Genomic DNA, 17,355 nt, shown 5'->3' with positions numbered 1-17,355 from the left:
ACATCACATTATATTTCAATTTTCCCTTCAAAAGGCCTGTTTTAAATCATAATAATAATTTAAAGACTAATTTAAATTCTTTAAAAACTGATGAACTTTAATTCATCCTGTGTTCTATTTTACCACAAAGCAGACTAAAGTAGTTCACACTAATATTTTAACATTATATCAGTTAATGAGCTGTTGACTATAAAGACAAGTTTTCTTTAGGTAGGTAATAAGGGCTGCTGTTCAGTTCTTGATGAACGCTGGGTAAATTCTCATGGTTTCTGGTTAAACGTGTCCCAAATTGGAGCATAGATTTATGATTTTCACTGCTCTAGTCAGCATGTTTCCTGCGCCACTGGTCCTCCTTTGCTTTAATATGCCTGAAATCAACGCAAACACTAGGAGCACTCGTGTGGTCCTGCGGCCCTATCAGTGTCCGCAGCGGCGGTCCTCAGGCAGGCACATGACTCCAAAACCCTCAGTCAAGCTGCCGATTACACAAATGCTGAGTTCAAGGCACATGTAACGCACAGCTCTGGTTTCCTTGACGACCCCTGACCAGCCGACTGCAAAGGCCAGTGTCTCTCTCTCAGCTTCTCAGAAGTGTGGCCGCTGCTTACAGGTCAGCTATGCATCTCACTCAACAGGACCAAAAGCTTGACGTAGTGTTGAGAAACCAGGGCGCCACAGACTCAACTCTCGAAGTAAGTGCCAAAATTTTTTCTAATTTAATTCTAACAGTTGATCCTGAGGAAAACAAAAACAGTCTTATCAATTGCTGTTTGTTTCTCTTCATCACATTAAAAAATGGAAAGCCCTGGAATTGTTCCATGGGCCTTGTTTTGTCAGTTATAGTCACTAGTTAGTTATCTGAATGGGAAACAATACTAGTGTGCATTGTTTTCTGGTGGATTATGGGTTAACAGAGGTTAATATGTGGTCGTGCTTATTAAACAACAAGGTCAACATTTTACATAACTGAATGCAACTGTTGTAATTCAAACTGGATTCCAAACTTCTAAGGATCATTTTCAAATCATCATAACCATCTTGTCATTATGGAATTATGCAGCACTGTTCGAGTAATCTGAGAAGTTAATAAGACATAACTTGTGGTCTTGAGAGGCCCCATATGGTACGCTTTTGTGAAATTCTTGTTGCCACCACATTATGTATTATTAATATGCTTTACAGTGCCGGTTTCCAAACACACATAACCACAAAACGTCTCAGGTTACGCATGTAACCATGGTTCCCTGAGAACGGGGAACGAGATACGAGAGGAGACCTGACTACACTCAACGCCAGAGGCAGTTAGTGAGGCTTAAAAAAAAAAAAAAAAAGAGCCTACGAACTCCTATTACTGCCTAAGTGGAGCTCTGGAGAGTCAGCATAACGACTCTCTAAAACGAGAGGAGACCTGACTACACTCAACGCTAGACACCGTTAGTGAGGCTCACGATAAAGCCTACATGCTAATAGTACTGTCTAAGCGGAGCTCTAGGGAGCGGAGTACACTGCCTAACGACTCAAAGCTGGAGTACTAAGCTAGGAGCACTGACCATGCTCCTAAGTGCCGAACAGAGCTCTAGGGAACAAGCACTCAACATACCAACCCTCTAAAGCAAGGGGAGTGCAACCACCCACCCTTATGGATCAGCGTACTCAGTACGAAGACCTCAAGTGAGGGGAGTACTCAAAAGCTCGACCTAAGAGCGACTTATCAAGGAGGCCCACAAGAGCCTAACAACCTAAAACAGCCACAGAGCTCTGTTGAAAGAACACTAGGAACTGTGACCTCAGCATAGCGACCCTCAAAGGGAGGGGGGGCTACCAGGCTCATGAACAGCTGATCAGGGAGGCTCACAGAGAGCCTCAAAAACCCTGAAATAACTGCAAATGAAAATACTGGGGAGCAGAGTGCTCAGTATAATGCTCTCGGTGAGAGGAGCAGAAACCATACTCAACCTAAATATTCACGTACCTGGGCTGAGAGGATGAGGAGGATCAAAGGAGGCTCAAACAAGAGCCTAACAACTCAAAAAAACTTGCCATTACACCAAGTCAGGAGCCTCCTTCACCAATAATGTAGATATCTCACATTATACACAGTTCCTATTCTGTAAAATAAAATAAAACCAAAAAGGAATTCTGAAAGAGAAAGCACTCCTCGTCAGATTCCTTCCATGCCCCGCCTACAATCCGCGTGATCGGTCTGATTAACTGCCTCAGCAGCCGCGAGACCGGAAACGCAGGTGAGCGCCCTCTAGAGGACGAAGCGTGGAGTTCCCTTTCGAAAGGGAATCAGAAAAATGTCGAATGCATGAAACTGCATCAGATGTTATACCGTCTGATTTCAATATGATGTAAGAGAAACATTTGCAAGTATTTTTCTAAACATCCTTAAAATAAGACACAACGCTACATTTTTTGTCCCTTATTGAATATCCTATATTTTTATATGAAATATTTTTAAGTATAAATCTCAATAATTTATACATTTTACGAATAAAACTTGCTGATAGGGTGAGAAAATGTAAAAAAATATAGTGATTGCAAACCAGAAAAATCACTTTCTTAAACAGTGAGTTTTCTAAACATCCTTAAAATAAGACTATTTTTTATTACTGAATATCACACATTTATTGAACTAAATATATTATACATTTTATAAATAAAATCCACCACTGTGGTGAGAAAAATAAATTAAAAAAAATTAAGGATATATTTTCTGAGAATGAATCAATAAATAAATTAAAATCATACATAGCCTATTTATTTATTTAGTCATTCATTCTCTGAGAATATATAATAATTTAAATATGTTTATTTATTTAACATACATTTATAGAACATTACATTACATCTAAAAATATATAACAGATGAATAAGCTCCTGTCTGTCATTTTGTTTCATGCTGTGGAGGAAAAGGCTGATAAAGACCACCAGAGTAATTTAATTACGAACTGAAAACAGATTTATAAAGGTCAAATGGCTTCGGGGGAAACAGTGGGACACCGTCTTCTTGTTGTTTCAGATAAACACACCATTTCTCACTTTATCCTTTTCTCTGTTTACTTCTTTAAGTGCAAAAATAGCCAACACATAGCTAGTCCAGCAACAACCAACCCTCCTCCCTCAACCAGCTTTTAATATTTTGCTGATATACTGAGTTTTATGAAAGATCAGTCACTAGCATGTGGAATTTCTTGTCAGAAGTAACTAAACCCTTGATTTAACATTTGCATAAAATCTGCAAACCTAAATGCAGCATTAGTAAACAATAGTGCATAACAGCATGTAGCCTATTGCGAGTCTCTGGCTGCTGTAAAATAACACAAATTACTTAATTTAGTATTATATTTAGTAAAACTATCACGCAAATTTCTTCTAGACTAAGCCAGAAAAGGTATCCATGTCAAGTTCACCAAGGCGGATCAATCCATGAGTCAGCTAGAACTGATTCCGAATAATGTGAATGCAAATGCCCAACAACTACCACTAGGAGGCGGTAGCAAAGTATGAGTTGTATAAGCTATTTTTGTCCTGACTTTAAACGCTAAATAAACCCCAGATATTTGCAGAATTTGTTTACTGTAAGCAAAGCCTTCGACAACATCAACAAATATATATTTATATCCTTAATGACGGATTTGATGTCTTTGAAGTGACTACATGTCTGGCACACACATAACATCAAAGCTTGATCCTGGAGCATGGCAGAGACAACAATATCTGAATGGTTTTAAATGCCACGCGTACACCAAGATGGTGATTATTTTCTTTGGAAAACAGACTGGGTGGCTTTCAAAACCCACTGTGTTGATAAGAAGCAGTAGGTGGCAGTCTGTACCGTTCAGAAAAGGCTCGCGTGTCTGTCGAGAGCCTGAGGCGGCGTTGCTCAGGTAAACAGTTTATTTCATTTGATGAGTTCAGCAGCGTTCACACCAAATTCAAGCCCTGGACCGCAACCAGAAGGAAACTGGTATGTTTTCTAGGTGAATTCGAATAAATTCTTAAAGCACATATCTTCTCATTGAAACAACTTTGAAAACATTTGCATACATATTTGCAGTTCCTTATCAAAGTTATTCGCTTGTCAGGAACTACAGTGACTAGATGTAAAATAGGCCTATGTTTGCCAAAATACATGCTGATACATTCCTGTAAATTCATTTGGGCACGTGTACAGTGGGGACAATATTTATTTGATCCCCTGCTGATTTTGTAAGTTTGCCCACTTACAAAGAAATTAAGGGTCTGTAATTTTTATGGTAGGTTTATTTTAACGTATAGCGACAGAATGCCAACCAAAAAATCCAGAAAAAACACATTATATAAAGGTTAGAAATTTATTTGCATTTCAGAGAGTGATATAAGTATTTGATCCCCAAGCAAAACATGACTTAGTTGGTGCAGAAACCCTCGTTGGCAAGCACAGAGGTAAGAGGTTTTTTTTGTAGTTGGTCACCAGGTTTGCACACATCTCAGGAGGGATTTTGATCCACTCCTCTTTACAGATCCTCTCTAAATTCTTAAGGATTCTTGGCTGTCCTTTGGCAACTTGAAGTTTCAGCTCCCTCCACAGATTTTCTATAGGATTGAGGTCTGGAGACTGGCTAGGCCACTCCATGACCTTAATGTGCTCCTTTTTGTGCCACTCCTTTGTTGCCTTGGCGGTATGTTTCGGGTCATTGTCATGCTGAAAGACCCATCCATGACCCATCTTCAGTGTTCTGGCTGAGGGAAGGAGGTTCTCGTCCAAGATTTTACAGTACATGGCCCCGTCCATTTGCCCCTCAATGCAGTGAAGTCGTCCTGTACCCTTAGCAGAAAAGCAGCCCCAAAGTGTAATGTTTCCACCCAGTGCTTGACTGTAGGGATGGTGTTCTTGGGGTCATAGTCAGCATTTCTCTCCCTCCAAACACGGCGAGTCGAGTTAATGCCAAAGAGTTAAATTTTTGTCTCATTTGACCACAGCACTTTCTGCACTTTCTTACCACAGGTACATCGAGTCCCAACTGCCTTAAGATCATTAACAAGCTCCTCCTGTGTAGCTCGGGGCTGATCCCTCACCTTTCTCATGATCATCCTTACCCCATGAGGCAAGATCTTGTACTGAGCTCCAGACCAAGGCCGATTGATGGTTGTTTTGTTTTTCTTCCATTTCCAAATAATCGCACCAACAGTTGTCTCCTTCTCACCAAGCTTCTTGCTGATGGTCTTGTAGCCCATTCCAGCCTTGTGCAGATCTACAATCTTGTCTCTGACATCCTTTGACAGCTCTTTGGTCTTGCCCATGGTGGTGGGAGAGGTTGGAATGGAAGATACAGATTGTGTGGACAGGTGTCTTATACACCTAACAAGCTGACATTAGAAGTAACTCAAAGTGACAGGACTAATCTGTGTTCCACATGGGCACATAACCAATCTGTGGGAGCCAGAATTCTTGCTGGTTGGTTGGGGATCAAATACTTATTTCACTCTCTGAAATGCAAATCAATTTCTAACCTTTATATAATGTGTTTTTTGTGGATTTTTTGGTGATATTCTGTCTCTATCCGTTAAAATAAACATACCATAAAAATTACAGACCCTTCATTTCTTTGTAAGTGGGCAAACTTACAAAATCAGCAGGGGATCAAATAAATATTTTACCCACTGTATGACATTAATTAGGTCTTTAAAAATCAAATAAAAAAAGTAACCTTACATCAGAATGTCTTTGTCGGGCTGGAGTAGCTGAGGTAGGCTATTTATTTACTGATCAGTCTGTCTGTGTATCTGGCAAGCTAACTCCTATCTATCTATCTGTCTGTCTGTCAATTCTGTAAAAGCTGGAAATTCATCTGTCATCATTTACTCACACTGATGTTGTTTTAAATCCATATGTCTTCTGTGGAAAACACAAAAAGATGTTATTCAAACAGCCTTAGTCACCATTTACCGTCGTTGCATTTTTTTTCTCCATTCAATAACAGAAATAATGACTGACACTGTCATTCTGCCAAAATCATCTTTTGTGTTCCAAAAAAGAAAGAAGGTCATACAGGTTTGGAATAACATGTGGGTGAGTAAATGATGACAGAAGTTTCATTTTTGGTTAACTATCCCTTTAATATATCATCAATCTAACATTATCATAATGGTTTTTTTGTTCATGCATGAATGAATCCTGTTTCCCTCATTTTAAAGAATTACTATGTATTGAATTTGAGCTTAGGGCATGTTGCTTATGAAAAGAAAAGAAAAGAGCAGTCTCTTTAAAACTGTTCATGCTTACATATACGCTGGACCATAACGTATTAAAATGAATCATTTGTTTGTTGTATCGTATATCCCCCGTGAGGTGCTCTGTCCTGGTTGTTCTTAACAGCAGATCAGCCACACACCAAACACTTTTTAAAAGGCCCATTATTGGCTGATAAGAAACTCATTGACTTGATTGAGTCATGTAAGAAAGTAAGTATTTGGAAAGAGATATAAAGATATAAGAGAAGAGATATAAGAGAAATAAAGATAGAAAGAAACATGTGCCACCTAAAAAAAGAAAAGAAAAAGATAATTCTCTGAAATATTACAAGTAAATACATTTTCAAAGGGAGGTTGTGTCTCTTTTGCCTCCGTTGAGGGGGAAACTGCAAAAAAACTGGTGAAAGGTGCTGCCATTTCACTTTTTTTGGCTGATTACAGTTTCAGCAGGATAACGTTGGCTTATCATGTTAACATCCACCGCAAATCAGCCTTAATGGGCCGAACTTTTGGAGCTGGACAGATCTAATTACAGACCGAACTGTCATGTCTGAATTGCAGTTATCTTGAAATTACTGTAAGCGAGCCCTCAAATTGCTTAATTAAATGTTTCCTGTAATATTCCTGTCACAACAGTTAGAAGTAACAGATAAAATATGATTTTCTGTATTATTGTAGCTATTTAATCCAGTATAGCCAGTGTTCACTGTGACTTGATTTTAATTAATATTTTAATTAAAAAAATGTTTTATTGGTAGTGAATGGTTGCTTGTTGAAACATCAAATAGAACATAATCCTGAGAAGATTATGAGAAATGGTAATTAGAAGTATATTTATTTATTTCAATGCTTAAAATATGTAATTTTTTATTAAAAAAATTAATTTGAGTAAATAAAAAAATTGACAGTATTATCCCAAATTTATCGACGTATATTTATGCGTATTAGAGTATTGTGTACTGTAAAAAGTGGTAACTTGCAATTGTTACCTTAAAGAGTTATTTCTACCTGATTTAACCCATAAAAATGTGTTCTTGTTTGTATAAATTTATTTTAGGGTCATTTGTCCATATTAAGTAATATTTTTGAGTGGAATAAAACCAGTTAATTTAGATGTTCACAAGTGATTTCAATACAAATGAGGACGAGGAATAACACACTGAAAAAAAAAATACTGTAACAAAACTGCTGCCAATAAAGTGTTCCAAAATGCCCACTTATGAGTTTCCATAATGGTTCAGATAGTTCATTAGAAAGCAGCTGCCTATGTAGGGAACAAAGCAGCCTCCTAGGTTTTGGAACAGAGCTTTAGACATTGCAGGTCTCCATATCTTGTTTCTTGGAAGGATTTAGTGGTCACTGTCCTTTGCTCTCTCAATTAACCTCAATTCTGAGTCTCTTAGAATATGTTGGAATAATCTCCACTTCCCTCAGACTTCAGATTGCAGCCATGATCCTGAGAAGATCGTCATTGCTGACCCCCATGCCGACAGTCTGGAAGAGGGTCTGGACTCGAGCCCTGAAGGCAACCTTATCTACTCCATCAACGATCACCCACCCTGGTACCTCTGCATTCTTCTGGGTTTCCAGGTGAGAGACGACATGCCACAAATGCGGCTTAACCCCTGCAACACGTGAAGAGTCTTAAAGCACCCATCTCCTAAGAGGACAGGTCTCTCCTGATTTGAACTACTGACACAGGGGATCTTTAATGGGCTTTTAGGGTTAAACTGACAGCTTGAGGCTAGAGTTCTACTCGGTGCATGCCAACAAAAAGTGGGTGTGTAATCATCCGGGTGGGAGAGTTGCCTTGAAGCAAAAAAACAAATGTATTGTCCACACACTGTGTGCGGACAATACGTTTGTTTTTTTGTTATAGTTTGACTTTTTTGTCCTGCACCTGAGCCCTGTGTGGGTTTGTGGGATGTGCGCAACTTTTTTATATTTTGATTTTAGAGTTGCCTTGAAGGACACGATCAGGGTCATTAAAGATAAAGTTTAACTCCTTAATAGCCAGGAATGCTGCCCTGATGCTTGGACACACCTGATATCTCACAGATCTGCTCGTTTTTCAAAAAACACATTATTTTCCACATTTTGCTTACATTGCTTAAAGGGATAATTTTCCAGATGTCAATGGACACCAAAACTGTTTGGTTACCAGCATTCTTCAAAATATCTTTTGTGTTCTGCAGAAGAGAGAAAATCATACAGGTTTGGTACAGCATAAGCGTGAGTAAATGATGGTAGAGTTTTCATTTGTAGGTGAATTATGCCTTTAAGGTCCATTTACACCAAGAACGAAAACTATAACAATAACTGTAAATACATTAATGTTCGTTTGCACCAACGATTATTCTAAGAGCACACTGCAGCTTTAAGGGTTATCAACTGAAAAAATATAGCTCTGAAAGTGATTCCAACGTTATCTTTCCTCTGTGCTGTTATAGTTGTGCTATTGTCTCCACAATTCTATTAAAGGGATAGTTCACCCAAAAATTTTAATTACCCCACGATTTACTCACTCTCAAGCCATCCTAGGTGTATATAACTTTATTCTTTCAGATTAATACAATTTAAGTTATTAAAAAAGTAAAATGGCAGTGAATGGTGGTCGAGATTTTGAAGCCCAAAAAAGTGCATCCATCCATCATAAAAAGCGCTCCACACAGCTCCGGGGGGTTAATAAAGGCCTTTTGAAACAAAGCGATGCGTTTGTGTAAGAAAAATATCCATCTTTAAAACTTTATAAACCGTAATCTCTAGCTTCCCCTAACTATCGGACGCGTGTTTACGAGAGTGGCGTTCCAACAGATGACGTAGGACATAGGCGTAGCGTATGCGCCACTGAGAATATGCTAGTCTGCGAGAACTATTTTTTGTTTACAGCAAAGGAAAACCAGTCTCCTTTTGGCCTATATCGAAATCCTCCGACATTTTCCTTCACATATCCTTGTTTTGCACTTCTAATTCATGAACAGTGTTTTGTTTTGCTCTCTCCTCTGCACTTCTACGTTCGTCACTTCTCACCAGAGCTTATGCTACGCCTATGTCCTGTCAACCGCTGGATGCTACTTTCTCTAGAACGCATGTACGACAGTTAGCGGAAGCTAGAGATTGCGGTTTATAAAGTTTTAAAGATGGATATTTTTCTTAAACAAATGCATCGATTTGCTTCAGAAGGCCTTTATTGACCAGCAGCAGCCAAAAATGATCCATTGTCTGTTGTCAACAGTGTAGTGATATATGAAGTACAGCTCACACAGAAGTCACTTTCAAACCAAGCAGTTTTCTCTTGGTCAGCATAGCAAATTCATATGACCAAATGTATAAACTAGTGAACTTTGCATGAGTAACTTTTCCAGAAACTCCCAGTTGTGCAGATTCTTATTGAAATGACCGGATTACACCCACAAAGTTTTGCCGAACAACAGCAAATGTTGTTGATGTCTGTCCCTTTAGAGTTGGAGCGATTTTGAAAACTTTTTGTTTATAGTAATCATTCTTGGCTTTTACAGTTTCCGTTTTGCAACTTTGTTGCATCGCCAATGGTCTCTTTCACTCAAAATCACCAATTCTCATTAAAATTAATGACTTCTGGTTGCTTTGAAAATCATCATGATCGCTGTGATCGCCTCAAGACTTTGCTGCCTCTCTAGACAGTGTTATTCCTTATTATATGCATCTGATGTTTAAGATGAGGGGAACATGAGTGTTCCACTTATTCGTCCGGATGACACATGGAGATCAAAGGCAACTGGTTGGGGGGAGAGAAAGGGCAGGAAGGTACACAAGGGACTCGCATTGACATGTGAGGTAAGATGATGTGCCGAGCGCAAAGAGTACAAAGAAGAAGCCTCATTCCTCCAGCACACTTGCTTTCATCTCTCCGGCGTCACAGAGGGGAGGAAAAAGCAGGGAGAGACCTGGTATTTCATGTCAGCGCAGACTCCCCAAGAGCCTAATACACTAATACAATCCCTCTAGGCTTATGAAATTACATTCAATTCAAAACTGTTTTGCTGGCTCTACTTGCCTTCTGGGAAAAGGCAGCTGTGAAGGCATAAACCAGAACAATAAAACAACAGGAATTTAAGTGTGGACAAACAAGTTTATTTCACTGTTTCTCCTGCTGTGTAAATTCTCTCCTGTGCATAGTCTCCATATCCGCCCCGTAATCTCCTGTCAAAGATGCTGAGCGTTCAGCCAAGTTTTACTTTTTCGGAGCCCGACAAATTTATGAAGCTTACTGCTGAGAGTAAAAAGTGGCTATCAATTCACAACAGATAGGCCAACATCTGTCTTCCATTTTTCGCACGTCTCCCTGGCTCAGTCAGGCCACATTTAAGATTTGCTACATTTTTTGTGATCATCTGTCTTCCCTCATGTCTCGCCCCTCTTAACGGGTTGTTTGTGATGAACCTAAGCCCGGTGTCATCACATTAGCTATTCATTCCTATTTCTTGTGTCACACAGCGTTACATACTGGCGTTCGGTGGCATCCTGGCAATTCCTCTCATCTTAGCCGAGCCGCTGTGCATCAAAGAGAACCACGCTGCCAAAAGTCAGCTCATCTCCACCATCTTCTTCGTCTCGGGCATGAGCACTTTGCTACAGACCACCCTCGGGACCAGGTACTGGGATAAACATTCCTCAGAGTGTGAATTACATACATTGCCAGAAGAAAAAGTGCAGAATTTTACAGTTAGTTGATAATTATTCTGCTGTTTTTCTGTATGAAGCTGCTTTGACACAGTCTAATTCTATAAAGTTAAATAAAGGTGACTTGACCTGATTTGATTAATACACAACCTTAAAAAAAAGACATTTTGAGGAATGTTTCAACTGGTTTCACGAACATTGAGCCCCACTGACTTTCATTGTATGGACAAAAAAGGTCTTTGGTCACATCAAGTCACATTTATTTTATAGAGATACTGCATTATACAATACAGATTGTTTCATAGCAACTTCACAGAAATAAACAGGAAAACAGCAGTGGTGTAACATTTCAGCTTCAATTCTAGTACGTCTTTAACTCAAACAGTCCAGCATGGCACTAGCAATGCCAAGGTCATGGGTTTGATTCCCAGGAAAAGCAGTGTGTAAAGTAAATGAGATTTAAGTGTCTGCCAAATGCATAAATGTAAAATTTCTGCTCTAGAAAAGACATTTGTCATTATTCAGGTCAAGTCAGTTCAATTGCAGTGTCAATGTTACGAAACAAATGTCATCTAGCTAAAAAAGAAGCTCTAAAGACGACAGGTCATACAGGTTTGAAACGACATGAGAGTGAGTAAATAATGATAGGAATATTAACACAAGTACCTTAAAATCATTCTGGCTCTGGTGTTTTTCAGCCAGAACATTTGCTTTTAATGATTTTTATAAGCTCTATAAGTCAATGGAAGGAATATTACATAGTTTTCTATGACTACTGCCAATGCTTTTATGATAAAACATAAAATAGGCTTGACGCAAAATAAACATCCTTTACTTAACTCCTCAGGTTGCCGATCCTCCAAGGGGGGACGTTCACCTTCATTACCCCGACCTTGGCTATCCTCGCCCTTCCCAAGTGGAGATGCCCAGGCACCAGTGCCACTCCTCACCTCAATGCCACAAATTCTGCAGCACTCCTCATGGATGGTGTGGAAAGTCCGCATCCGTGAGGTAATGTAGGAAATGTCATTTCAAAGCTGATCAAAATAATTGCAGCGTTCACTTTGTGCTGGAGTTTGAAACAAGTGTGGCTGTTCTGAGCTGTGAGTCATGTGTCAGAAGGAACTGTGAGTCACCAGCAACCGACAGACGATAATGATCCACTTTGTGCTCAAATTATACAGGGTGATCTCATTCATATGCATATGGAAAGTGCAAACGTACATTTTTGTGAGTTTTAGAGACTTGCATGTCTTAACGAAGCCTGGTCCGAAATGAAATTGCTGGAAGCTTTATGAGCAAGTTTAATCCTCAACGATACTCTCATTGAACTTCTACATTTATGCATTGGTGGATGCTTTTGTCATCAATTTAGGCATACACTGTTGATTTATGTACACAGTAGAGTGAAAAAATTGTGACGTCATTAAACATATTGATTTAATTTACAGTAAATACAATAAAATTCATAAAAAGGATTCATAAATGTTTCCACGTCTCTAAAGATGTTTATATGTAGAACAGTTTGTTTTAGAAGCTGCCAATACAATGAAATTATAATACATACATATACAGTATATATATATATATATATATATATATATATATTATTGTTTTAGAACAGAAAATATGTTACTGTTAAAAAAAAAAGTTTTTTATTTACCTTGTTTAATGAATAAAACTGAAACATTTTCATGCATTTTCTCAGAACATTCTGACCTCTTCTTGTCTTTTCGTAGATCCAGAGGTCCATTCTAGTGGCCTCAATGCTTCAGCTTGTTCTGGGCCTGTCGGGTCTTGTGGGACTAGTGCTGAGGTTCATCGGGCCGCTGGCTATTGCTCCCACCATCAACCTCATCGGACTGTTGCTCTTCATCCAGGCGGGGCAGAAGTCAGGAGCCCACTGGGGAATTGCAGCTTTGTGAGTTACTGTTACGAGTCCATACAGTAATTTGTATTTCTGGTTGTGTAGGTCTTCTGCAGACTATGCAATGCAAGGACCCTTTAAAAACAAAACGTCCCTCAGGGTTGAGTGTTTATCTGTAGAGATGAATCCTCTTTACTGTTTTCATTTACATGATAATACATCGCTCAGATCCTTTGCTGAAAAATTTTGTTCATTACTCATGCTCAAGCATTCCTAAGAGAATACATTAATGTTGATAAGGTTTAAGTGTCTCGCCCCTCAGACCCTCCCTGTCCACATGCCTCTGAGTAAACAAAGGTCTAAGGCACATATGTGTGTGTCAGAGACTCATTAGGACTCATAGTAAACGTCTCATCCTAAGCCGTGTAAATTAGATTCAGGTTGTGGCTCCTAGCAGAATTAACTAATGTACAAGAGAAGAGATGCTAAAAAAAAGGAGGGAAAAAAGTGATTTTTTTTTCTCCTTTTCTTTTTTTTTTTTTTTTTGGTGTGTGTGTATGTGTTTGCATGTTGTTATTGTTCTTTACATTTTTTTGTTGCTGATATGCTTTCATTGTTATTTAATTATAAAAGCAGATGCTATTTATGAGGATTTTAAATGAAATGTCACTTTAAAACCAATCCTTAATCATAATCCTATTCCTCATTCTAGTCCAGTCCTTAATCTGATCCTCACCTCTACTACATCATATACAGAGTGGAACCCTTTGTTGCTGAAATTAATCAGAAAAATTCAATCAAATTATATGCGTTTTTAAAATATGCCTTGGTTACAATCAGTTTGTAAGTTATTTACATTTTGTTCTTTATGGTAAGATTACATTTAAGACAGTTCAAAGAGGCAGATACTGGGAAAGAATTAGATTTTTCTTTGTTAAATCTACAAAACAGATAAAATAATAGATTAAAATAACTATGATCAGAATTCATTTTAAAAGGAAATATATAGTGTTTGTGTGTGTGTGTGTATATATATATATATATATATATATGTACAGTATATATGCTTTGTGAAAGTATTCATACTCCTTCATTTTTTTTCACGTTTTGTTATGTTGCTGCCTTATGTTAAACTGCTTTAAAGGGCACCTATTATGCCCCTTTTTACGAGAAGAAATATTGGTCTTGGGTGTCCCCAAAATGTGTCTGTGAAGTTTCAACTCAAAATACCCCACAGATCATTTATTATAACATGTATAAAATGTCATTTTTGGGGCCTGTCTAAAAAAAAAGAGCTGTTTTGGGGTGTGTCACTTTAAATGCAAATGAGCGGAATATTCCCACCCCATCTTCAGAAGAGGGCGTAGCATTTACATCTCTGCCTTGCATACCTACATCAATAAACAGCTAGAAGTAAAATGTCTGAGAGCGAGAGAACCGGTGTTCAGCCACACATATGGGAAGCCAAACAAACCGAAAGTTGTACGAAACAACGCAATGTTACAGAGCTCGCGTTGCGCTGACCTGCCATTGGCGCGGCTCAATGGATTGAGCCACGTGACCGACTCGACAGTGCGGCGCGAGCTAATCTCACCAGCACAGCGCTGATCAATTACAATACTTCGATAACGTACGCAGACAAACAAGGTTAAAAAGTTAGCCAAGCACTATAACGACATGATATTCACAAAGCAGTCTGGAGTGAAATGGCGATTTGCTCAGAAATCATAAAATAAACAGTATGACACTCACTTCTTCTGCAGGTGAAGCTGGATCACGAACAGTTGTTACTGATCCATCTTTCAGGAACAACTTTTTAGCAAAACCTGCCTTGAATTGTCCCTCGTTCAGAAAGCAGTCTGGAGTAAAATGATTTGCGCAAACAAACGCATTTAGGTAGGCATTCCCTTCAAAACAAAAGTAATCCACTGTGTCTTCAGCGGCTGAGATGTCGGGAGTAAATGACGACTGCTATGTTCATTATTACATCCAACAACAAAGCACCTCAATCGCTTAGGAGACATTCTTGTCTACATCTGCTCCAGAGATGAAACAATGGCGGACTGATGACAGCTCACTCAGAGCAGGTCTGTGATAAAACGCCAGTGTCAAAACCAGGTTTTTAACATCTTTGCAAATTTATTACAAATAAAAAAACTTAAATTATTCCATTGCGTAAGTATACCTGCCAATAAAGTATAGGGTAAATCCTGTATAGTGATTTATCCTATATAGTGCTTGCATAAAGCAAGTAGTGCATACACTTGTAGCTGTTATGTATCTTTGTAATTCATTGTAAGCCCGCAATGAATTACAAGTGGGCTCCCCCAAAGTCCACGGTATAGTTCGAACACTGTACCTGCCCTGATTTGGGACAGTTGAAATTTAGCTTAGGAGCATTCATATTGCTTGTAGATGTTACTACACTTCGAGTGTTAACCTGTGGCAAATTTAATTGAATGAGTTAGATTTGAAAAGGCACACACGTCTTAATAAAAGGTTTAACAGCTGAAAATGCATATCAGATCAAAAACCAAGCCCTGAGGTCAAAAACTGCCTTTAGAGCTCAGAAACAGGATTGCAGAGTTCAGAAAAAAAGTCTGCTGAATTGAAGGTTCACAGAAGCATGTAGTCTCCATTACCCTTAATGGAAGAAGTTTGAAACAACCAGGACTCTTCATAGAGCTAGCCTCCTGGCCAAACTGAGCAATTGATGGAGAAGTGCTTTGGTTAGAGTGGTGACCAAGAAGCTGATGGTCACTCTAGTTGAGCTCCATGACCATATGTGGAGATGGGAGAAACTTACAGAAGGACAAACATCACTGCAACAGTCCACCGATCTGGGCTTTATGGTGGTGTGGCAAGACTCTCCTCAGTGAAGACACATGAAAGCAAAAAGCAAAAAAGCACCTAAAGGACCCTCAGGCAGTTAGAAACAAGATTCTCTAGTCTGATGGACCTCAATTCCAAGCACTGAAACCAGGCACTGCTCATCACCTGCAGGGTATAGAAAACTATGTCAATGTCCTTGAGTGGCCCAGCCAGAGCCTGGGCTTGAACCCAATCAAATATTTCTGGAGAAACCTGAAAATGTGCATCTGCCCCCATCCAACCTGACAGAGCTTAAGAGGTGAAGAGGTGAGGTGAAGAATGGCAGATAATTGCCAAATGCAGATGTTCAAAGCTTATTGCATCATACCCAAAAATACTTGAGGCTGTAAAGGTGCTTCAACTTAGTACTGAGTTACGGGTATGAATACTTATGCAATGTTCTTATTTTAGTTTTTTATTTTTAATAAATTTATAAAGTTGTGACAGTTCAGTTTTTGCTTTGTCATTATGGTGGATGGAGTGTAGATTGATGTAGAGAAAAAAGTCATTTAAAGCAGTTTAACATAAGGCAGCAACATAACAAAATGTGAAAATAATTAAGGGGTATGAATACTTTCGTAAGGCACTGTAAATATATTATTACTTTTATATCACACATATAGTTTTTGACATCAAGTTGTGTGTATATTTTATACTGGGATATTTAGTTTTTTTTTTTTGTCACCTATGGTATTGATTGATATTGGTGAGTTTATTAACATGAAGGATAATGTTAATTAAGTAAAATTTATTTAAGTCTATAATGATGTCTTCTTTCTCCAGAACTGTTTGCCTGATCCTTCTCTTCTCCCAGTATTTGAGCAAAGTTAACCTTCCTCTCATTGCTTATAAGGACAAGAAGTGGAAAATCTTCCATTACCCTCTCTTCAAACTCTTTTCTGTAAGTGTATTTTATTTGTATTATATTGTAATTATGTCTGTATAATGTAATTGCGTAGGTATATCTACTGTGGCAACCAAAGGTCTGAGACCACTAGAGAAAATGAGTTCAGTGTTGCTTTTCAAATTGTCATTACAAGTGATATAATAACATAACAATTTGAGTGAAAAAAATAAATTAAAATGTACATTTCTTAATATTGGGTATGTCCTCATTTTACTTTAGTGACTGCATGCGCTCATGTTTTTGAGTCCTTCAGTAAAATCAGTGACATAGAAATAGTGCAGAAACTTTCTTACTCAAAAATATCTTATTCATTTTATTCTTTATCTTTTTATAGATTAAAATGTTTTGAAAACTTAATTTCCAGGATTAAATAGGATTTAAAAAAAAAAAGTGCCGATGTGATTTTGACTGAGGTGTCAAACCTAATTGCCAGGATCGCTAAAATGGATTTGTTTAAGTCATCAATAGAAATAAACATATGGAACAGTTGAAGGGGTCATATGATGCTGCTAAAAAGAACATTATTTTGTGTATTTGGTGTAATTAAATGTGTTTATGCGGTTTAAGGTTCAAAAAACACATTATTTTCCACATACTGTACATTATTGTTTCTCCTCTATGCCCCCCCTTTCTGAAACGCGTAGATTTTTACAAAGCTCATCAGTCTGAAAAAGCTAGGTGTACTGTTGGCAAGCTATCCAGTGCGTTGTGATTGGCCGAATACCTCAAGCGTGTGACGGAAATGTTACGCCCCTTACCACATTGTGATGATGCCCTGTCAGGCCGGAGCGATGATTCAAAAACATGA

The 17,355-nt window shown here is 38.4% G+C and overlaps 1 pseudogene; it reads left to right on the top strand.

Moving 5' to 3' along the window:
- Positions 1–617: 617 nt before the first annotated feature.
- LOC107665682 (solute carrier family 23 member 2-like) overlaps positions 618–17,355 on the top strand; it is a 28,591-nt pseudogene continuing 11,853 nt past the window's right edge.

Source organism: Sinocyclocheilus anshuiensis, unplaced genomic scaffold (genome assembly GCF_001515605.1).
Source record: "Sinocyclocheilus anshuiensis isolate Anshui unplaced genomic scaffold, SAMN03320099.WGS_v1.1 scaffold840, whole genome shotgun sequence".
Taxonomy (NCBI): domain Eukaryota; kingdom Metazoa; phylum Chordata; class Actinopteri; order Cypriniformes; family Cyprinidae; genus Sinocyclocheilus; species Sinocyclocheilus anshuiensis.
This window is presented reverse-complemented; position numbering and strand designations above follow the sequence as displayed.